Source organism: Dromaius novaehollandiae, chromosome 6 (genome assembly GCF_036370855.1).
Source record: "Dromaius novaehollandiae isolate bDroNov1 chromosome 6, bDroNov1.hap1, whole genome shotgun sequence".
In the NCBI taxonomy this organism is placed as follows: domain Eukaryota; kingdom Metazoa; phylum Chordata; class Aves; order Casuariiformes; family Dromaiidae; genus Dromaius; species Dromaius novaehollandiae.
Genome location: NC_088103.1, coordinates 16,477,601 through 16,500,939, shown reverse-complemented (window position 1 = coordinate 16,500,939; position 23,339 = coordinate 16,477,601). Strand labels below are relative to the sequence as shown.

General features: G+C 39.9%; 1 protein-coding gene across 8 annotated transcripts in view; it reads right to left on the bottom strand.

The window, feature by feature from the left end:
- GPRIN2 (G protein regulated inducer of neurite outgrowth 2) overlaps positions 1-23,339 on the bottom strand; it is a 39,361-nt gene that overhangs the window by 11,579 nt on the left and 4,443 nt on the right. For 4 of the 8 annotated variants that reach the window (XM_026116709.2, XM_064513759.1, XM_064513757.1 and 1 more), the window contains 3 exons: positions 13,858-14,045; positions 8,293-8,419; positions 1,292-1,383 (listed from right to left, as the gene is read on the bottom strand). The gene's annotated coding sequence lies outside the window, so the exon portion shown is untranslated. Of the gene's footprint in view, positions 1-1,291; positions 1,384-3,957; positions 4,000-6,667; positions 7,069-8,292; positions 8,420-13,857; positions 14,046-23,339 lie in introns of those variants that run through there. The other 4 variants (XM_026116713.2, XM_064513758.1, XM_026116714.2 and 1 more) reach the window with 4 other exon arrangements.

Here is a 23,339-nt window from a genome sequence, read left to right as displayed (position 1 = left end):
TGTCTTACTAGAAAATACCCAACCCCTCCTCTTTGTTGTTTGCTTGAAAGCTTAATAGCAACAGTTGGAAGGAAAAACGTGAACTTGGTCTGGCTTAGTCTCCCTGCCCTATTGATGTCCCAGCTTTAACTTCAGGATTCAGCACTGTAGTTAGTTACTTTTGAATGAGGGCAATAAGATACTTTACCCTCACAGATGAATGTGCATCTGACACTTACCTAAAGCTCTTTGTCGCACAGTCTGTGTGAGCTGCAGACAGTTACTGGGTGCATGCTCTGAGCTGTCTGGAAGCAAGTGGTCAAAGTACAGAGCTGAGCCTTCACCTAATAAACTCAGGCTCCCAGAAAGGCTTATTCACTTGGGCTTAGTGCTATGCTAGCAGTGATCACAGATTTATAACTAGTTAGGGTGGCAGACAAGACAAGCTCAAATCTGCCTCAAAAATAGAAACTAGACATAGCTGCAAGAACAGGCGTTTTCAGACGTGTTCACGTATCATCCTTAACAGAAGGACAGCAGTTCCTATAGTGGCAAACAGGAAAGACAGTGACACTGAAAATATAAATAAAGGCAACAGAGTAATCTGCAGTTCTCCAAACATCTCTGTCAGGACAAGGGAAGATAATATTTACACATTTGAAAGACATCCCATCAAAACAAAGATTGTTTTCAATGTTCTTCTCCACATAACAATTACATCTCTCTCCTGCCTACAAAACTGGCAAGCTATCCAGTTTATCTAGCAAGACCTAACAGTTTTTCCTCATTTCTGGTTCCCTCATTTTTCCCTGTGACATACTAAAGGCTAAAATAATCACTTTAATTCTTTATTTAAATGCCAGTGCTTATATGAGCTGTATGTGAAAGACTGGAGAAGAGAAGGATTCAGAAAGACTACATCCAGAAGCTGCTCTGACCAGTGGCAGGCAACAAAGGCAGACTGACTTCTAGATTATGGAAAAGAATTGCTCAGTGATTAGAAAGAGGAAACAATTGCTTTCTATTTCTATCTCTCTTCACTGACATAATGCATGACCTTGAGCAAGTCACTCACTCTCTGACTCAGTTTACTCATCTGTGACTCAGATTAGATGCAGAAGCCTCTGATACAGGTATTTAAGACTTAATTCACAATTATAGATCACTCTGAAATCCCAGGATGAAAAATATTAAATATAAGATATTGAGAAGAATATATTCTGGTCCCTTTTGTAATATTTGGTTTGAAACCAATGAACAGAACCTCTCTTTAAATGACATTCTTATTGCACTCGCAGAAAACTCATCTTACCAGTAAAGTTCAGATATTATGCATGCCTCAGTAGCATCAGTTTAAAGCACTCCTTCCTCCAGCTTCCCAGTGGCAGGTGAAGGTGGGTAATCCTAAGGATTTCAAATACATAAAACCAGGGTTAACAGTAGTACTACTTCACCAGTGCCAACAGAGTTTCTCAAATAGGTATCATATGTATATAACATATATATACACACAATGCAGATAAACAGCAATGATTTAAGTTGAGTCATTATGCCTTTGTAAGCAGAGCTGTCACAACTTGAGACCATGTTGTTCTGCAGAGATTCATTCACTTAGTGTCTTATTTACTACAATGAACTTCTCATGAAAATCTCTATAGCAGGAACTACACGAGTTTCAGTGAAAGGTTTAAGAAGTCTTAAGTGCACACATTGCACACTGTCTTTTCCATCTTCTTAAACTGGAAAAGACTTGGCAACCTCTGTCTAGAGGGATAAGAGGAGCTGCACACATATGTTCATGTAAGTATGGAAAAGGACTAAAAAGTAAGTCCATCTAAACGTATCTTATAGCAGTTAAGATACTACTGTCCTACTGTACTACAAGCTACCTTTAAACTGTATAAGCAAGGAATATGAGAGGCACTGGAAAGGGTCAAGTTTTCTCTCCAAAACTGGTATTTCACCATAAATAATAGTTGTTATGTTGGAAAGAGCAGTGCCAGTTACTCTGTGGTCTAGTCAGACTTATGTGAGCAACTATTATCTGTAATTTTCAGAAACAGGAAACATATCTCTACTCTCTCAGGACAGAGAAGAAAAACATTTGAGCTTGGCTAGAGGGCCCACGCTCACAAGATGCTATCCAAGGCTTGTTTGACATCAAAGACCATAGGGAGAAAAAAACAGGACATAGCTAAACAGCAGACTAAAGCTTGCAAATATATTAATCAAAGCTGAGTATGTGAGGAACTGACTCAAGAACTTGTGGTTACACCCTGCTCTGTGGAAACAAGTAAGTGTTCACTCCTTTTGGCTAAACTCAGTAGCAAAATCAGCTGCAGAAGTCTGTTTCCTTATTAATATTCAGTAATGTCGTAAAAGCAAGATGCTGAGGTGTAAAGACAGAATGAATCAGGATCTGCAAGACTCACGTAGGCTCCTGTCATCACTGAGGTAAAGGAAGATCTCAGGTGTATGATGTTGACAGCTAGAGGGTAACTCTCTAAGCATCTGCTGTTAACTGCTAGCAACAAGATACCGATTCTAAAGAATTGTTAAGTGTCTGTTAAACAAATTCTTTGGTTTTCAAACATTTGTTCAAGCACATTCAAGACCCAAACGGACAAAACCCTAAGAAACCTGGCTGTGATCTCAAAGCTGTCCCTGCTTTGAGCAGGAGCTTGGGCTAGATGACCTCCCAAGGTCTCTTCCAACCTGAATGATCTGATGATTTTGTTTTCATCATTTTTGCTTTCATCTATCATTGGCAATGAGAACTCTTCACATAGCTTCTCATCCTGAGCCTCAAAAAGAGGCTACACTGTGCAACCATTACTATGATTTTGTGGTATTAAACCACTTTTTATTGGTTTAATGGGACCTGCACTGTTCATTGAAACAAGGTAAAACAGGAATCACTTTTGAAATCAACCACAAAAGTGATCCCTCTATTCTACAAGCGAGGTGATATACATATATAAAGGAGGCAACAAACTCCAAAACATTTCTTTCCAATCTGTTAGCACCTTTTCTGTTACTAAAGGGACAAAAGCACTTCCATAGTTTAGAGGCCACTTCAGAACCAGATAAAGTGGCTAAAACAAGAAGATGCATCTCCTTCCCTGATGTTTCAGGATGTACCTAACCACCCTGTGCATTCATTTACCCTGTCCACTCACAAACACTGAACTTCCCAGCAGATCTTTTGCAGAAAGCAATAGCATAGTTTTAAAGTGCAAGTCTAAAAACAATCCAACTCAGAAGAGTTAGGGTGGGTTTGTGCATTTATCATCTCACCAGTTTCCACATCAAGTTTGCTTAGTTTATGAGTTAAAAAGTCAGTCCTTCCAGTTCAGCTCAGATAAGCGAGGTTCTGTCAGTCTCATGCATCACTGACAGGAATAAAGCTGAAGACCTTACATCTGCCCAATCCCATTAACCTTCATTTGCACACACGTGTGCCCTTGCTAAAGCTTAATTGGTAAATATCCTGCAGATGGAGAAAGACTCCTGCTCCTTTCTCTATTTTGTATTAAAACCACAAGGCAGTGCTCAAGCGTTAAGCCATAATTTCTGAAGAGACAGGACTTCAGATGCACAGAGTGCAGTCTCAAAGTGATCTTTTGATTAACTGAGACTTCTATTGCTACAGGTAATTTCTCTGAAATGATCTTTACCATAAGGATCTTTAACAGCTTTTCTAAAGGGAAGAGAGCACTTTCCACACCATCCACTAAAGAAATGATAAAGATATTCCTACAGGACAGTTCTGAACATCTGAACATACATATGAACTATCAACTATTGTGGCTTCAGACTCATTCAATAGTTTTAACTCATCCGTAAGAAATACTGCATCAAAGGTCTTAACTAGAGACTGGCTCATTTAGTATTTCTCAGCTTACTGCCTTCTCATTGTATCCATCCTGCAGAAATTCCAAAACACTGTACTGCAGCATTTATTTTCATTCCCCTTACCTTTGCTTACAAAAAAGATGAGCTCTCTTGCCACTGAAACATCTCCAAAAAGAAAAAAGAGAGAGAGTTTGGGTGATTCAGACCTCCTGGAATTTTAAATAGCTCAAAGAGAAAATAAGTGTTTTCACATGATTCTGTACCCGCATACACCCTTACAGTTTACACCAGGCACCAAAAAACAAAAAAAACAAAAACAAAAAAAACCCCACACACCAGCATTCCCTGGGAAATTACATGCTATCTCTTAACGTATGTTCAAGTAAATATGGAGGATATTACCTTAGCAAAGAGTATCAACACGAGCCTGTCATATTGGGGGGGCGGGGGGGGGGGGCAGTTTCAGGACTATCATAAGACTACTTTCTACATACCTATTTGCAGATGAGGTCAGTGTACAGATCCCCTTTTGCAAAGGCCAAAATTAGTCATCCTTTTTTGTTTGCAATTTTTCCCCCTGTACTTGTGTCACTTATTACTGTACAATGAAACTGCAAAAAATCAACCAAAAGGCTAGTGCCTACAAACCTTGTGGTGCTGCTCATGGTTGCAGAAAATTAAAGAAAAAAAAAGTGAGGCTGACAAGGAAGAACAAAGTAAAACATCATTTGCAGCCTATGATTTGCTCCATACTGTTGTTCTAGGGCAAGAATGGTTTCAGACTACACACAGCAAAATATTGCATATCTACCAAAGACAAACTTTTGTTTCCTCTAGGAAATAAGAGAATTTTCCCATGACTTGAAGGCCACTTGCAACAATAACAGTATAGCATAAGAACAAAAGTAGGATTTTTATTTCATCTGAGTTCTAGCAGTATTTTTTAACAAATCAGAAAATGAATAAATACCATTAACAACTTTCTCGCTCTGTTTCCTGGGCCTTTGAATGCATCTTTCCTAGACTACATTCTCTTGCAAATTGCGTAACAGCTTTCAATGTCCAAATGTAAGGGGCTAGTCAAATACACTTTTCCTCTTTACAGCATTAGCTATAGGGGAAAGGAATGGAGAATTCAGTCCATTTAAGATCCCGAAGAACTGCTAAAGGAGGAAGAGGATTTTGCTGCTGTTCTGCACAGACCTAACCAGCTTGCAGAGAGGTGTAACATTGTCTCACTAGGGCAGCAAATACCTCTGCTTATCTAGAGTGTTTAAAAGCTCTCATTTATACCATTTTTTGATTGCTCTTAACAGAGGGGAAAAATAAGCTTCCTAACTATAATGATCACAAATAACGCTTTTTGTCTGTTAACCTCTCCCTCATACATTCTTATTTTTCAAGTGTATTTTGAAAATATGCAGCTTACTGTGGAAAGAAAATGTGGATTCAGTGTTTTAATTTGGTGTGGTTATTTAATGAGGGAATTATGACGTTCAGTACTGTACCCCAGCTCAAACACCACAATGCTGCAAACAATTGACTGCTCTTGATCATTATGCAGCCCTAGATAATTGCCAGAAACTAAACTGTAACTGCAGTTCTCTCTAAAGTTCAGCTATAATAAAAATTGTCTGGATGTCAAAATCAGCAAAACCCTATAATCAAGGAAGAGTGTTTTTAAAGAGTAACCGAGCTATTACATGAAAACATGAAACTCTCCTCTCCTCCTCCTTCATAAATGAAATCTTCCGGGTCTTTGAACCCAGGTTGTACTGCAATCTTGGTCCAGCAAACACTCAGACACATGCTTAACTTTAAATATGCAGACAACTATTTGCAGGCCTTAATCAGCATCTCTGAATCTTGGTGCGAGGAAATCACCGATATTTTTCTATTGGACGACTATTTTGAAACATGAGTTACTCGAAAAGAAATAGATTTCAATCTTTATATGGTCTGCCTTACTTATGCACAAACTCATTATCTTACAAAATGTATTTATCTAATGGTTATCTTTCCCATTACATTTCATGGTTAGAGTTCTGTAAGCAGAAATACTGCCTGTTCTCTCTCCCTTTTAAATCTTTTCCCCAAAGTGCATTGCCACAAATTCTTACTTTTAATCATAGAAAGCTAAAAGCTACAACATACACACAAAAGAGTCTTCTACTATAGTTTCTGATTTAACTCTAACGAAAATAAAAAGCCAAAACAAAACAGGTCTTCAAATTTGAAAAAGACAAGTTTCAGTTTGAGAGAAAATTTTTGAGTTATTCTAAATAGTGATTAAAGAAGAGAGAAGAGCATGAAACAAAGCTGATAGTCAAAAGGGGCTGAAATATTTTTCATTTTTTCTTTGGTGTCAGATATGAACTTCTTAGCATTAAAAAAAAAACAAACCACACGTGGTACCCATAGTAGAACACAAGGGAAACCATTCTTCGACAGATTAGCAGAAAAAACTAACAACAAAGCTATACAATTCACTCCTTTTCTTTTCTTAGTATAAAAAACACAACATACACAAAATATAATGATCATCTTCATAAGCTTTCAGGTGTACAGAGAAACAAGATGAACAGCATTAGTGTTTCCCCCGCCCAAACAGTGACAAGTATATTATAGAAACACATGCTAAAAGACAAATAGGTACACATCTAAGTGAAAGATACCAGCATAGGAAAAAAAAAATCACCATTTGCAGAAATACATTAAATTTGATTAAAGCTCAGAGCCTTAGACCCTGTCTTTTTAGTAAAAAAGAAAACTCCACAGTTTCCTTCCCCTTTCAGTCCAGCTATCAACCCCCTGCTGCCAGCACAGCACTTACAGAAGCCTGGGTCTGTCTCTGTGCAGCTCCTCTCCCTTCCCCTCATCTGCTCTGTGACTCTCAAAGACCTGCTCGCAAACGGGGAGGACTCGGTGTCCTTACAGGAGACAGGAGAAGGGGCAAGGCGTGACTCCCGTGGTCCTTACCTTCCCCCTACTCAGGGATGCACATCCAGCTTTCCCGTCCAAGTTACTTGGAGGGGATTTCAAATAGATGCTCAGAAATTTAAGGAGAACAAAAGCCAAAAGAGTTCAGGTTTCCTTTAGAAACCGGGCTCCTTGATCCGCCTGATGCTGCTGACACTAAGGTGGGTATGTGATACGGAAAGGGGCGGGGGGTTAAAGAGCATCAAAGGAAAGAGACTGAGAGATGGGGGCTCCTCTGCCTGGAGGTGACGCCCCTTCCTGTCCCCCCCCTTGGCTGGAGAGGAAACAAAATGGAGCCTTGCAGGGAGGCAGAGAGATAATCCTGCTGCTTCATCTGATTAGAGAAACGGGGCCTGTGCAGAGCCAGCAACTCCGCCAGGGAAGCACAGGGAGGGGAGGCAAAGAGGGGCAGGAAGAGGAGGAGCAGATGAGGGAGGAAAAGAAATGAGAAGGGAAAAAGGATAATGATAAAAGGTATATGAAGGAGCTGGTATCTGGGCCAAGCTGCCCTGCATGCATTCACTTTCTACCCTCATACACGTGGGAAAATGCCAGTAGAATACACACGCTTCTTCTAGTACCCCAGAATAAAAAAGAAAAAAACCCACCAACATCACCAACAAAAAAGCTACACATCCCCAAGCACCCAAAAATCAGAATGCATCAGTTGTACAGGTGCACAGGCTGGGAGCAAGGGTGTCCCAATGGATGCAAAAGAGCAAGGATCATTTGAGCTAGGGAGAAGGCAAGACAAAAGCAATGGGCTACAAACGGTTGCTTACTTCGTGGTGGACAGGACACAACCCGGAAGAAATTTGCTATTGCAAAAGTGGCTCCGTGGGGTGCCATGTCCCCGTGTCTGGACAGGGGGTGGGGGGAATACAGCTGTTTGGTGTGAGGGACAGAAAACATTGTCCTGGATGGGGAATGGGGGGCAGGTCCAACCCCTCGAGGCCTGGGGTGCAGAAAGACACGTGAAGCGCTGGTGCCCGCTGCCCTGCGCTACCGCAGCAAGAGCGGGCAGCAGGCGCTGCTGCCGCCCCGGTGCTGCAGGCAGGGCCTCTGTGCTGAGGCGTGCGAGCCCAGAGAAAGCCATGCAACCACTGTTGTGGTTGTGTTGTTGAAAATCCAGAAATCAGGAAAATTCAGGGTTATCAGTAGGAATACACAATGTTAGGGGAGGGTTATGTTGCTAGTAGACTGAAGGAGGGCAGTAAAGGAAACAACAGGTGGATGAGTCTCTTACAAAGGCAGAGCGGAGCAGCAATGAGGTGTGAGAGGGAATTATCTGACAGGGAATAAAGAGGAGCTTGGACTACGCCCTGGCAAGGGCAGCGCAGCCATGCAAGGAGCAAAGACGTCACAAAGTGCGTGTGGCCCACAGCAGAGCTGGGAGCAGATTTGAGAGATGTGGCAATGCAAGGAACAGAGAAGGGGCATGCGTCTCTTTTGTGAAGATGGATCTCTTCTTTCACTTACATTTATTGACTGCTCAACTCAGGGCTTTCCCAACGGTCTTCCATTTTCTCCACACAAGCCAGCTTCTACTTCTTTCAGGGTTATTCCCCTCCATCTAAGGCTTCACATAGACAGGCTGGTTGGATCTCTAATGCAGAAAGGAGGATGCTGTAACTTCAGGAAATAACCCTTTCAAGTCCTCTTTCTTTCTGTTCAGGAAGGAGTTAATACCTTTTCTGCAAAACACCTACCCCCTATTCTCACTTTGCTCTAAGCCTTCATTCCAGTACCCTCCCATCGCCCAGCTCAGCTAGGAGAAAGGGGCCGAGAGCCCCCTCCTGACGCTTTCGGGAACACGAGGTTGCTCCCTGAGTCTTTTCACAGTAGGCTGCAAAAACCAGGTGATTTCCTATGTGCTTCCAGGCTTTGTTCCTGAGAAACTCTGGGACACACTGACAAACTACTCCCTTGGGCTGCAGATCAGGAAGCACTTCAGGGGTTAACAGCCTTACATTGCTCAGCAGCTGCTCTTCCAAAGCTTTATTTTACTTGCTGTGTTTGTTACAGCAATAAAGCAGAGCAGCCACTTAAAGTGAGCTGTGTGTGCTGACCTTAGGCATCCTGTAATGCCAGAAACAGAAGTTCCTCAAACCAGTCTCTTCCAGAGCACCCTTACCAGTGCTCCTGGTGGCCCAGGAAGATGCCCGGCTAGCTATATAGGACTGCGTAGGAGAGGCCAACTCTACAGCATTTCGCCCCTTGGCTGAGGCAATGAGAGACATCCCTGACACCCACAGATATCCAGTTTCGTTCCATGGGTGACCATGGCCAGCCGTGAAACAACTCAATGCGCTAGCCTTCAAGTCAAATGCATCTTCCAAACTTGGTAATGTTCCAGAGACATGCACAGAAAACAATGCAAGGAGAATATCACATTTCTCTTTTTCTAAACCCTCTGCGGGAAGAAGTAACACAACTTTTTCATTCTGGATTTGCTATGTGCAACAAAGTTGACAATTTTCATTAAAAGCAGCAAAGTGTGCTTTGACTACTGAGAGATATTGGCGACTGACTTTCAGAAAAGGCAAACATTTCTAGAACTCTGCCTTCTCCCATCACACTCTAGGAGGTGGTTTTCACACAACCAGAAAAGGTGTAAAAAGAAAAAAAAAAAGAAAAAAGGACAATAATTAAAGAAAACAGGGGAGGGAGGGAGATCCTGAGACCAAAAAAATCCTGAGGGTAAGCTAGTGCCCAAAGGAAGACAAAGTCTGCTTTAAAAGCACAGGTGGGATTTAAGGAGGGAAAAACTTTAAGAAGAATTCCCTGGAGTATAAACTTTATCTCAAAAGGTTACATTTATGGGTATCTGTAACAATGCTATAGGCATACACTATTTCAATTTTACATTTAAGGAGAAAAGGCATAAGGTTTCTAAAATCCAAATTTGGAGAGTTTATTCTGCCTGTCTTTAACAAAGTTCACAATTAAAGCAATCCAAAAACTCAGTATCTTCAGATACATTAGGCTAAATCCAGACAATGTTGGTGAATTTGTTTTGGGAGGAAGAGGGGAAAAAGTGTTTTTCAACAGTATTTTTGCTGAACAGTCCTGCTGCTATTGCTCATCCTGACTAGCATTCATGTTTCTCTGAAAACTCCACCCAGGGTTTTAATATGTGAGAATTTGCTTAATTTCATGAAATTAGGGGCCTAGCCCCCAGCCATGGAAAAGCACTTTCAAAAGTAACTTTTAATGATTCAGATGCCTGAAAATCCCAAGAAAGCAAGCCACCAGCCCCATGACTTTGGGTCGCTCTGTGATGTGAGGAAAGGCTGTTAGTTCTGCTTGCCCACTAAGAGGGGCACCACTGGGCAGAGTTGCCAGACCTGCAGGTTGGTCCATCAGAGCAGGCTTTTGTCACCCCAGCCTCCAGCCAGGCAAGCTGGACTTCTGCATTCAAGACAGCAGAAGCCCACTCCTAGTCCCAAAGGGCTTTGCCTCACCCAGGATTCACTAAATACACTTTGTGTGGGGAAAACCATCCTGATTTTTGGATTCCCATTCATGAGTCCTGAGACCTTGTACTGGAATCCCCTTCCCCTTTCCATTTTTAAGCCTACAGCTTTTCCTTGGCGCCTGGACTGCTGCCTTTTATAGCACCTTTTTCTTATCAGATGAGGTGATCTGGACCTGCCCTGACTGCAGGTGTTAAACGCCTCAATGAGACTTGAACTTCCTGCGCTCTGCTGCTGGCAGAGCTGTTGCCAGGCTTCTCCCCGAGAAGAAGGCAGAGCCAGCTGCCCCCAGCTGTGGAGGGCCCTGCTGGAAGAGCATCTCTGAGCTGACTCACAAAAACACTGCTTGCAAAGTGGTCATCCAGCTCTGCCTCTGCTGTGTGAGGGGGGCACCTCTCCTTGGTGGGGTGGGCACGCGCACATACTCCGCCATGGCTGAAGGCTCTGTACATAAACCCTGGAAGGCTGCTCTTTGCTGTCTGATGATTCAAAGCCACTTAAGCCAGTGAAGCTGCAACCTGCAGCCAGGCCAATTTTAGCTTAATGCACTTCTAGAATACATTCATGCAAAAATAATGTAGCCCTCCAGGAACAATACTCTGTCTTATGAACAACACTGCTCATTTGCCTGAATGTCACTGCCACAGTCAATTTGGATCAAGTCTTGGGTATCTCCATTGTAAACTATTTCTGAGCATTTCTGAAGAGTAACAGCACTTTAATGCAGTTTGAGCCTTCAAGATAATAGCTAATGCACCAAACTTAACTGGTACTCGCATATAATCAGTCCGAAGCTCTCCACTTTGGATACTGCTAATCCCCCTTACGAAAATTGGCATTCTATTTAAAGTGCCAGACTTGAATTTTTTTCTTGTACCTGAATATCTAAGCGAGTGCCTGTCAGGTATAGCTAGCGCACAGCAAGAGTTTTTGTGCACGCTCTAGGCAAATGAAATGTCTCTGAAAGTACATGACTGACAGTCACCTTCAAATTGATGCTAAAAGCACAATTATTTTTAACATACAATTTTACAAAGAAAGCAATCCTGTGAGACAGACATTACAAAAACCTTCAAATTAAAATTTTATATAAACATGCAACAATTGTAATGGAAGGATGATCTGCAGATAGAATCCATCTGATTACATATTAATGCTCTACTTAAGAAAGCAGTATCATTTATATATAAATACTTAACTTATGAAAGGTGTCTGAAACTGTAGACCATATTCTCATGTACAGGAGTTCCCTGAGAAAATATGCTCTTACTTTTTGTACTTTAAATTTTCAGACTTCCCAGTACTAAGAACTAGACCCGCACAGGGACCTAATAAAATAGTGCTTAACTATCTACATCCAAACAATCCTCGAAATCACTGCCTACCTCTATAGATTGCTAAAAAAATGACTTCCCCAAAGTGTAAAGTAAGAGAGGTTACTATTTCTTCATTTGCCTCCTACCCCCAATCAGTCCCAGCACTTGGACTCCCCAGAGAACACCTTTTGCTGCAGGGTTAGATGGGCACCAGCGCTGAGGCAAAGGAGGAGTGTGAATACGTGGTGTGTGGAAATGCAAAACCACACAAACTTGGATTAGCCTCGACTCCAGTACAACAGTCACCTTGGGCTGGTGTACTATGAGCACTTTTAGCTTGCATAAGGTAACACCGATCCACGGAGAAGTAGTGAAAAAGTGAGAATGGACATAATAATCTTTTCTAGTTATTGGAACAGTCATCGGGGTGACAGGAGATTGGGGTCCGGTCTCTACTCTAAGGATGGATTCATTCAATCCAATGAGCATTCTGTGTTACAAAAACCCGAGACCAAACCCTTCACCCTAGAGATTCTTACTGCCCGAGTTGCATTATAAAGCATATGATAGCCTAATAAAAAGTTATGGTTAAAAAGTAGTAATGGCCTTATTCTTTAAGGACTCACTATATGTATAACAAGATTGATCAGTGGAAAACAGCTATTCTTGAACACCTAATTAATGATATGCCAAGTTTTGGGGGAAGGTCTGTATATTTATTTTTATAAAAGAATAGCTATCAGACACGTTTAGAGCATTTATAGCCAGCGAGCCACATGAGTTTCTACTCTTGTCTGAGAGAAGGTAACAGCTAATTAGACAGCCCAGTTGTAGCAAGTATGGTCTATGAATAAGCCTCTATTCTGTCATTTTATTTTTCTGTGAAAAGAAAGATTTGTGTGGGCTTATCTCAACTACTGGTTTCATACAGTTACTAATGAAATCTGTCAGGTCATCTAGATTCATCTTTCTTGGGAATAATGCTGTAATACTATTGGCATGACTTCTTTCAAGCAGCAGCATGGATGTGGTATTCTTTTCTTTGAGGGATTAATCTTTTTGAAAGCCTTCAGGCTTTTTAGTATCATGAAGACTGGTATTTTTAAGCCATGTCATCTCTTTTCTTTTTCCATCTTGGATTTAAGAGCAGCTTTTTCAACAAAGCAGACTAACTCTGCTTCTATTTTGCCTTGGCAGTCTGCAAGGCAGCCTGCTGATATAAGCAGTTTCAAATATTTCAAAGACTTCAGAAATGACTACGCAGAGCTACCTTTTTTGTTGTTCTATCAAATGAATGGGACAATAGCTGATTCTGGAGAATGCAGAAAGATCCCTCTTTTAAGCAGTTTTGCTACAAAACAAAGATTGCATGACATGAAATCTTAAATCTCATCTTAAATCAAGGGACTGTCACATGGGTACTCTGCTCTCACTTCCCTTTCACACAGATCTCATTTCCTCCCGTCCACCAATGCCAGAGTCTCTCCCTTGTTTTCTATGGTTGGTTAATATCCAGTAGCAAAAAGCAATAATTAACTGCAGAAAAAATAGACAAAGCCAGTTTCTGGGTAACTTTAAGCTGCCTTTCATGTGATAAGGGTTTTGTCCTTTTTGAGAATTTAATTACATGTTTAGCTTTGCTTTAGCATTTCATTGCTAGCCTTCCATCTGTTCTGTTATTCTCAACTGGAAACGAGGAGGCAAACCAGCACCATACGAGCCAGCGGGACTCCCAGGGCCCAATCCCAGACTCCCAGAGAAACAGTACAAAACACTGTGTTTCCTGAAGTCACCAATAATTCTGCCCTATGTGATTTCTCTTCCAGCAAGATATTCTTGCAAATTTGTGTTTGAAGTCTTTCAAAAACATTCATGTATATACCAATCCTCCTCAGTTCCCACTGCCAAATGGGTGATTCAAAGAGTTATTTAGTCTTTGGACAACAAATAGAAACAAAAGTATTGGTGTCTTTTCTGGGTCCCAGCTGGTGCTTATGGCTGAGTGCTCTGTACTGTGGAATAACTCAGCCTGCTCTTGTGACAATTAGCTCTATTTAATGGGAGACAAGCATATAAATAAAGTAGACTTGAACTTTGGTGCCTCAGTTCCCACATGTAAAATGAGGAAAACAAGATCAGCAAGAAGCTGGAGAAAGCACTGGGGAAAACACTGTACCAGTAGGAAGCACTGCAGCCTGGAAGCATGATTTCCAACCCTTATGCAGTTTGAAAAAACAGAATAATGTGGTTACCTGGTGGCCTGTGGACTATGGATTGACTCCAGCCTGCTCAACACTCCTCTCCAGTCTCCGTTTCCCTGGACAATGTGCTTGGGCATATCCACTCCCATCTCTGCCCCTCAGGACTATACAGTAAGAGCTTTCCTGTACTGGTCTCCCTGAATTCTCTTGGATGAGGTGAGTGGCCAGTCCAAGATGTGCTGGGGAGAGAATATGATGGAGGAGAAGCATGAGGAAGGACAGAGGTTGATCATAGCTTCAGAAAAGTTGGGGTAATTTGAAGAGGACTTAGATCTGGTCTCTGCGGCTGCCTATAAGTGACCACCCTCACAAGACGCATAATGCTTGTTTCAATGAAACAGATGAAATTATTATGCAACCAATATGCCAGGGTGACATTCCAAATTAGACACAAGCAGAGAGTAACAGTACTGCACATTAAATATGGCATGCAGATATTTCAGAGGAGCCCCAGTGCAAGCAAGAGTTCAGCAGGATGGAACATAAGCTCTGGGCTAGCTCTGCCTGCAATAATCTGCAGAGTTGACTCTGTGACAGATTGAAGTGCAGTAACAGTGTTTATGCAACTCAATCTTGTTCTGATCTGTTAGTTTATGTAACCTTTGCTCATGGACATACTGACTCATAGATCTCAGGAACGTAAAGAAAAATCTCCTTTAACTCCCTCCCATCCCTCAGCCTCTGTCTGCCAAATAAACAAATAGTCATCAAGCTCTATTTCATTCTTTTTGAAGAAAAATCAGGTTGGAAGGGAAAAAAAGGTAGTGATTCAAGTCCTAAAAAGCAGCGTCTTTCCTTATACATAAAACCAAAGTCACATAATAAAATGGTAGGCAGGTGCCCTTCAAATTATCATTTCCAACTACAGAATGTACCATTTGAGTCCAGTCTGCGATAGGCTGAGAAAGGACCTGAAATGATGTACTTGCTCCTACAGAAAAAATTGCTTTCTAGCACTCAAACACTACCTTTCTCAGTAAAGCAATGCAACAATAGCTAGCAAAGTGACTCTGATTCTTCTTAGCTTTTAAGGATTTAATTTAAGCCTTTCCACTGTTCTTGCATTTCTTAGAACATCTGCACATGTACCTCAAGTGAGGAGTTGGCAACAGAACCAGAAAATATTTAGCATTCTAGCTCTAGCAGTCAGTTTCAATAATTAATGCCTCAAGCCTGCCTGCATCACCTCATTTTGGCTCTTCCTCTGAGAGCCTACCCCTCAGTACAAGCCCCTCAGACTTGCTTGTCTGGCTAGGCTCTAACCTAGATTTGTGAATGGATGTGAATTAAAAAGAACCCATTTTGTTTTGGGGTGGGCTTTTTTTTTTTTTCTTTTTTTGCTAGTGATGGAATACTTCACATTATCATGCCCTAAGTGCAAGTATTTTGTCAGTATCAATTGCTGGAGCTCCTAAATTTGCTCATTTATGGTATTCCTGCTAGGCTACAACTAGGGAAATACTCCCTTTCCATCAGCACTGGGGCAGCTCCACAGAATTCAACACAATTACCCCGCATGAGTGAAGCCCAGAGGGGACTTCAAGCCGCCTGTTACAGAGCTGATGAACCAAGGTCAGATTCTTTTCTCAGTTCCATTCACAGCCCCCCACAGAGGTTCCCAAATGTTTCTAGAAGTTGGCCAGATGTGGTTTACTCTTCTAAACTGGCTGAACTGAATACATCACCTACTGCTTCCAAAAAACTACTCCTATGCGGATGGCTGCAGTACTGATAAAAACAGTGGAAGAGAAGGTGAAAGAGGGAAAGCTTTAGCTAAGTTTTTCCATCAAGTAGCTATACTTGTTTAATTAATCAAAATATGTGGATTAAAGTATTAAAATCTTATCTGTAATTCTTGTGCAACCCAATTAGACTCTACACAACATTTTTTCTAAAATTAATCAATTGCACTTTTTTTTTTTAAACTGTTTTAGTACTAATGGAAAATTAACAGATGCAAAACAATCTCCACGTTATTCATTGAGCAGGTTGTGTAGAGGCTAGTGAGTGTCCATGAAGCTCTCTCCAGTTCTGCTTACAGTATTCACTATATTCACTAGTGGACAGTCAACATTTGTCAGAAAGATTGTTCACCCAATCCATAATTTCAATTTCAGATTTCTGAAAGGTCTGCAATAAAGATTAAGTTTTCTTTAAAACAGAGCATACTCTATTACATTGTGGCAGAAACATAGTATTTATCTATCACGATTTTTTTTTCTTTAGAATTACCACAATTTAAGATTCTCAACCAGCCAGTTTAGTAGCCCTACTCAAATTTGTTTTACCAGAGGAAAAAGTCTTATATAGTCCTTAGAAGTCCTTAGAAAAGTCCTTAGAAAAAAATTTTCTATATTAAAAACTTGCACTTAACAACCCTCTATAACAATAATTTAGAAGAATCACAGATTTAAAAGATTTATACTAAATGAAGATCTCAAAAGACCTTCTTAATCAGAAGTATGTTTATAGGAGTAATGTTACAGCATATTACAGTCTATTAACATATTATCTACAATTTCCCAGTTTCCCATTATCTGTAGATTTAAAATTACAACATGCTAGGGAGAAGATGGCTTTACATGACTACTGAGAAGGAAATTATGAAGTTACCTACTAGATATAGGAATGCCAGAAATATGCACAGAACAGCTAGTTAATAGGAAAATTATTTACTACATTACTTCACTACAACGCATTTCACTTTTGGTAGAAAAAATATTTCAGCCTCTTTTGTTTCAGATGTGAAACACTCCAGCTGTGATGTTGTCCATGTGACATTCCTGGTTATCTACGATTTCATTTCATTTCTGATTTCATTTCTGTGCCCTTATATTGAGGATTCATGTACAGGCCAAACACCACTGAAGGCGCCTGGAATCGGATGGATTTGTGGCCAAAGCTCAATGCGTAACGTGTATTTGGGAGCAGCCACTACACATTTGTGATACACACTAGACAGTGTCAGCTACTAGACAGTGTCATCTAATGGTACAACACAAATATTCTGTAAATGCAGCAGGTCATCCTTATGGCTTGTTGCAGCAGCACTATGAGAACAAGCATAGTACCTGTCTCTGCAAAATCCCTTTACATGTTCATACAGCCTCCTGATGGATTCTGTGATTGCACCAAATCATTTATTCTGGCAGAGCCAAAAGGTAGGTCCAGATAATAAGTCACTTAACTCTGACAGTGTGCAGCAGTTTGCGAAGTCAAACCCAGCAGAGGGAGCCAGAGAATTGAGACTGGCCTGCCATCTCCCCGTGGCTTTGCAACGAGAAAGGGATCATTTGTGCAGATGATATAAGAACTTATTTATACAAAAAGTTTATTCTTTTTTCCTGTAAACTCAGGATTTGATCTTGACACCCTTGAGCCTCAAGATCTTGCTGCAGTCTTGTCCAGGCTTTCAGACACTAACTTTTTAACACAAAAACAGATGGAATGGCATCTACACACTTGCAGTTGCCATACCCAGAAAGGTTTTAGGTGTGTGTGTGCTGCAGAAACAACTAAGCAAAAGCACACAGATCTTCAGCTTTCAGTATCTCATTCCAATCACATACGCTCTCAAAAACAAAGATCAAATATTGCTCTCAGTTGTAAGTGTGTAATCCTATAAAGCTGTACCAGTTAGGGCTATATTAAATATGCTATAATTGCTACACTTTATAAGTATTTATGATTTTGTGCTTTCCTGCACTTCATCTAAATCTCATGATACATTCCTGCCCAGAGACATGTTTGCCTGCTCAGCAATCCCTCTCCATTTGTTTTTACAGTTCTCACTGGTTGTTTACACTGCATTATGTTTGGCCTAAATCCATTCTCTATTCCAGAGGGAGAGTCAGAGAATATTACGTAAAATAAAAACCAGCCTTGCCTTAGAGCAACATTTGTTGTTCATCACTACAGCTGCATGAACAGTTCAGATTGCACGTGTACACCAGTAATTTCCCAAAGCCTTCCTCAAAGTTAAGATTAGCATTACCAAGACTAGGTGGTGTACAAAACCAGAACAAAAAGCCAGGCATTAGCCCAAAAAGCTTTAAAGCCAGGCAAACCAGAGTTTCACAAGTTATCATCTTCGCAAAAAACTTCACAGGCCTTATGCATAACTTTTGAGAACTTGGAGCTTTTTAAAAAGTCTTTTAAAAGGAACATTTTGCATTCCTTTGTTCTTAAAACAGCAACAGCTAACTTACTTTTTTTTTTTTTTTTTTTTTTTTTAACTTTTTATGGAAATTTACACTGACAGAAAAATACCAGAACATGTTCCAGCAAAAGCAGACTTGATATTGCTGAAATTCCTATTGTAAAACACAAAGGAAAAGTCATTTAAAGTAATAAAAGTTCACTTCTGTGTTCTGTTTCATAAAGAAAAAAAAATCTCATCTTTAAGAGAACTTTGTTATTACACTGATTCACACTGAAGTACAGCTTTGGACAGGAGGTGGTGCCATAGCTTGTATAAATATTATGAATAGGAAACATCTATAATTAAAGTGTACTAAGACCAAAAAGAAAAGATAAGGTAAAAATAAACATCCTGAGTTCTACAGAAGTGCCGATATGTGGACTTTACCTATGTATACTTTCATATCTGTAGGTATACTACAGTAGTGCCGAAAGGATTTGTAAGAAAGCCTTAAAGAAAAAGAAGTGTTGTGCTCATGTCTGTGAGGGACTTCAATACTTAGCAAAAGAGGAGGAACAAAGCATGGAAAAACCCACCCGTGCTCTGTGCAAGCAGCAGCAGTTTTTGGGTGCCTACAGGTTGCAGTGATCAGTTCTGCTTCAGCAGGGAACAGATGGGAAAGATGCAGCCAGGCAGAGGATCTGCACCAGACCAGAAAGCTCTCTGCCTGCCTCTCAGAGAAGAATAGAAGTTAGTGTCAGGGGTTTTACCAGGCTGAAGATGAAATACCAAAGTAGGACCCCAAGCCCTTTACTAGGTTAATGTCATCTTTTATTTTTCTATCTTTCTCTCTAGGTTCTTATATGAGCACCAAATATGGTAGCTTTTGAATACATTTTCCTGTCCTCCACATTGGCCCTGCCTCTATCCCTGACTGTACCCATCAGAATTTCACACACACTGTTTTACTGGCAGAGCTGTTCTGGATTCAGATCTGAGACACTGAGCAAAAGGCAACAGCATTCAACAGTAAAACAGAGAAAACAATTCTGGCAGACTCATTCCCTTCTAGATTTCTTTACTCTTGCATTCCCAGCTTTTCTTTTGAAAGCAATTAACAAGTGACTCCACAAACACATCCACTAAGGGATGTTTTATGACAGACTAGATTTTTCTTTTGCATTTTCTTTTCTGAAATAATCAAATGTCTGTAGCCTGCTAAAGCTAAAAACTAGATGTCAATTTAAGGCCAGAAGTTGATTGTGGGAGAAATTCTTATCTCAGTTACATAAGTGTGAATCTGGAGCAACTCCAATTATTAAACAATCTATAAAATAAGGATAACAATAACTACTATTTCAAAAAGCTTTTGTCATGGTTAACTACCAATAATTAATGCTGGTGCAGAATTCAGGAGCCTGGGAATGAAAGGCTCTATAGAAATTTTAAGTACTCTTATTATTTCAGCCCTTGATAATTATACCTCGATCTAATCTATTTATTGTACTTCGGATGCCCATCAATGCTCCCTGCAGATCCTAATCTATTACGTCCCTGGCCCATTCACCAGGCTCAGTAAAATTCGTCCCATTTTAATTGGAAAAAATCTACCTTTTTCTAGAAGCCATTCTAGCCATAGATGCCAGCCATGTGAAAGTCAAAATTCATGAATACAAAAATGGGGGAAGAAGGCAATAGAATTTCAATATATTTTATTTAAAATGCCTGGATTTTAAAAATAAAAAAAACTAAAATTGACTAAAAATTAGTCAAGTTGGACTAAAATTAACCTTTCATATAATGGAATCTGTTGTAATTTTAAGAATATTCATAAACTGCAGTAGAGATTAGATTTGAGGGAAACTGTCAACTAAATTACACTAATTAGTAATTAGAAGGATCTACTGGCACTTGTGATTTTACAGCACTTCCTTCCTTAAATATTTCTCTATCTTCTGTTGTGAGGTGCTCCCACAAACATTAAGTAATTATATTTAATGAACCTGACTTTAAACACAATCATATAAAATGCACTGAATAAATATCTTTCAGAAACATACAATTTAAGAAACACATATATTTCAATTTCACCCTTTCTAGTATAAATAATATCATAAGTTAAAGATGCAAACAGATGTGTAACTTAAGTTAGTCTCAGGAGCACAGTGGCAACTGTTTTTAAACTAACACATTTCAAAAAACTGTTTCATGACAGAATATTCTTTAGACTGAGTGTTCCAACATTTAAGATCAATTCCTTAAGAAATGATAATACATTTCTGGCTCCACTTCTTATTTTTCAGAAGGTTTAAGAGCAACATTACTGCAGCTGTTCAGGCTTACCTTGGTATCTCCCCAAGATCATGAGATATGTTACTTCATGAGAATGTATTTTTGAAAACATGATAGGAATGTGCCAGAGTTAAACAGAATGTAAAGGAAAAGAAATATTTAAGAAATATATATTATTATTTTGGGGCTAGACTCAACTTCTGAATGGTTGCCAACACTACAAAAATCATTAAAATGTGGGGAGAATGTAGGGCCCTTTACCACATATTCCAAAACTAGAAAGTCTTAATGATTATTCTGAAGCATACTAAATCCAGCTTGGTAGTTACAAATGGAATATTTACATGACCATTTAAAGGCCTAGGTTTTACTGTAAGAAGTGAGACCTAGATCTGCACACAGTAAAATGTATGTATTACAGTACAAAAAATGCACCAGGGACTTCACAGAATGTTTATAGGACAATATCTAGGTCCACAAAACATTAAACTTCTCAGCTGTTCCACAGAGAAACTTTTTCTTAGAAAACATAACAATTTTTCATATACAGCAGTTGAGCAACCTAACTAAGTAAATACAGCATCAGCTGAGAAGCAGAGTGAGAGATTCAAGCCTGGCCAGCTAAGGCTGGCATTTGCAGAATACATTTTTAGTCAAAACAAGACCATATATTTGAAATGAACAGACTTGTTAAAATGTAGGAGAAGCAGAATTTAGGCAGCAAACCTCTTAAAGCATGTCCAGAATTTCCGCTGATACAACAGTGAAGTTACAGTATGTGAATATGGGTAAATCGGCTTTTTTTTTTTTTTTTTTTTTTTAATACTTGAACTTAAAGCTGACTATTTAAAATAATGAAGAAAAGCATATCCCGCATCTAGGTGGAAGTGATCAGAAGCATAACGAGACACACAGTGGGCACAGAGAAACATCCTTAATCTACCAGCCATCCTTCCTGAGGGAGTTTGAGTACCTGCTGCAAGCAGACACATTTGGACATGTGGCAGTCAGTATTTTTGTTTGTTTTAAATTAGTTTATTTTAGTTCCTTCACGTATAATACTGAATGCTTTACTGTGAGGCTGCCTAGGATGAAAAAGCAAACCTTTAAAGAAGTAGGGTAGGAAGGAGGTTTCTGATCAGAGATAGGGAGAATATAATTGTGTCCCTTACCTCCTTTTTATTGATCTTCATTTCTATCTGGTGTTAAAACTCAGCACAGAAAAATTAGAGGCCAAGAAGTGTGTGGAGGAGCACAGGATGGAAACTGCAGCTCCCTGCTCAGCAACTGAGCCATTAGCTCCTTCCACAGGATTTTGCAGAGGGTGAGAACTACTCCTGCAAGCCCATCCCACTCTATGCATTGGCCCAGAGAAACAAGAGCTGAATCAACAGCTGGTTATTGCTTCCCAGACATACACTTCACATCCTCCTACAGAAGTGGCACAGTTTGCACAGTGGACAGTGCATCTGGCTAGAATCATTAACTGTTCAATAGTTTTCTATAAAGCAGTCAGATGTTTTGAGCAATGTTACCACTCCTCACACAGAGAAAAATGAGTTGAAAAGAATACTGTAATGGAGAGCAGCCAGTCATTGCCTTACCACATACCTCAAAACTCTCAGTAGTCCTAAACTTGCTTGTAAAGGCGTATCCCTCAAGAGCATAAAACCCCTGTGGCATACTTCATTCCCTTAACGTAATATTAAAGTATAGATCTTTTGCTCTTTCCTCTAACTCATTGTAGAAATAGGAATAGCAAAGGACATTGACTATGCAATAGTAACTTAATAGTTAACAATATATTAAAGAGGCGAAATTGAAATATAAGGAGTTTTATCTTTTTAATGTGAAAGTTATCTAAACGCTTTCTTCCTTATAGAAGAGTCTCAAAGAATTAAGTAGAAAAAGGTAAACCACACATTTACAGCACGACATTTTAAGTGTCATTAAAATAATTCTAAAATTCCATAGAAATTGATTATATTTCATTAGAATCCCACTGATTTAGTTTCTACATATTTCTCCAGGTTTTAGACTAAAAGGCACTATGCAAATGTATACAATACCAAATCATGACCAGAAGCAGCATATAGAATACAAACAGTCATAAATTAAATTCAAGGTATCAATTCTTCCATACTTTATGAAAAAGAAACAAACATTGGCAAGCAAGTAGAAAAAATGATATTGAATAAATTCCTTTCAGAACTATGCACAGGTAATTTTGTTAGAGAACATCCATTTAGCTATGTTTATTACAAAGGCAAAACATTAAAAATCATTACATTTGTAAGCATAATTAGGAAAAACTGTAACTGTGATTGCCTAAATAGCCTTTCTGTGGTCCTTTGCGCATAGGTATTTCATTAAAGGCTTTAAATCCTGCATGCTATTCCCCCCACCCCCCGGAAATTTTAAGAGTTAAGCTATTAATATCAAAGTCTTTTCTGAGCATAACTATAGTTTTCAAAAGCATCTCCCATAGCCAAAGTTGCACAGCTTCCCCCCCCCCCCCCCCCCCCGGGGTGACAATGTTTATCTGGTACAACAGCTACTCCTCTGCAAATCTCCAATCCTCTCCCTAGCCGGTAGTTGAAGAGCTATTAAAAGACCAGATTGCAGGATTCTTGGTTTTGTTGTTGTTGTTGTTGTTGTTGTTTGCTTTTTTAAAAAAAGGAAAACCAATATCTAGTTTTCTGAAAACAGCCTAAGGAGTCTGATTCAAATTTTACAGGAAGAAATTAAGCTGAGAAATACTCATTATGAAAACATTTTAGCTCCAACACTTCACTGTGAATTTAAAAGCGACTGAGAAATGTCAGATTTTCGTAAGGAGCAACTGCTAGAGTAGCGCGCTCCCAGAGAGCCGCGACGGCCGCTCCTCCGGCCTCGCTCGCGGTACCGGACTCTCAGATGGCAGCTGGCACTGCAGGAGGTCCCTAGCTAAGGCTGGAACTTCTTCCTAACACGCCCCTCGCTTTTCTTCTCATCTGAAGCAGAGAACTATTCTTATTACTCATGCACCCAGGCTCTGCCC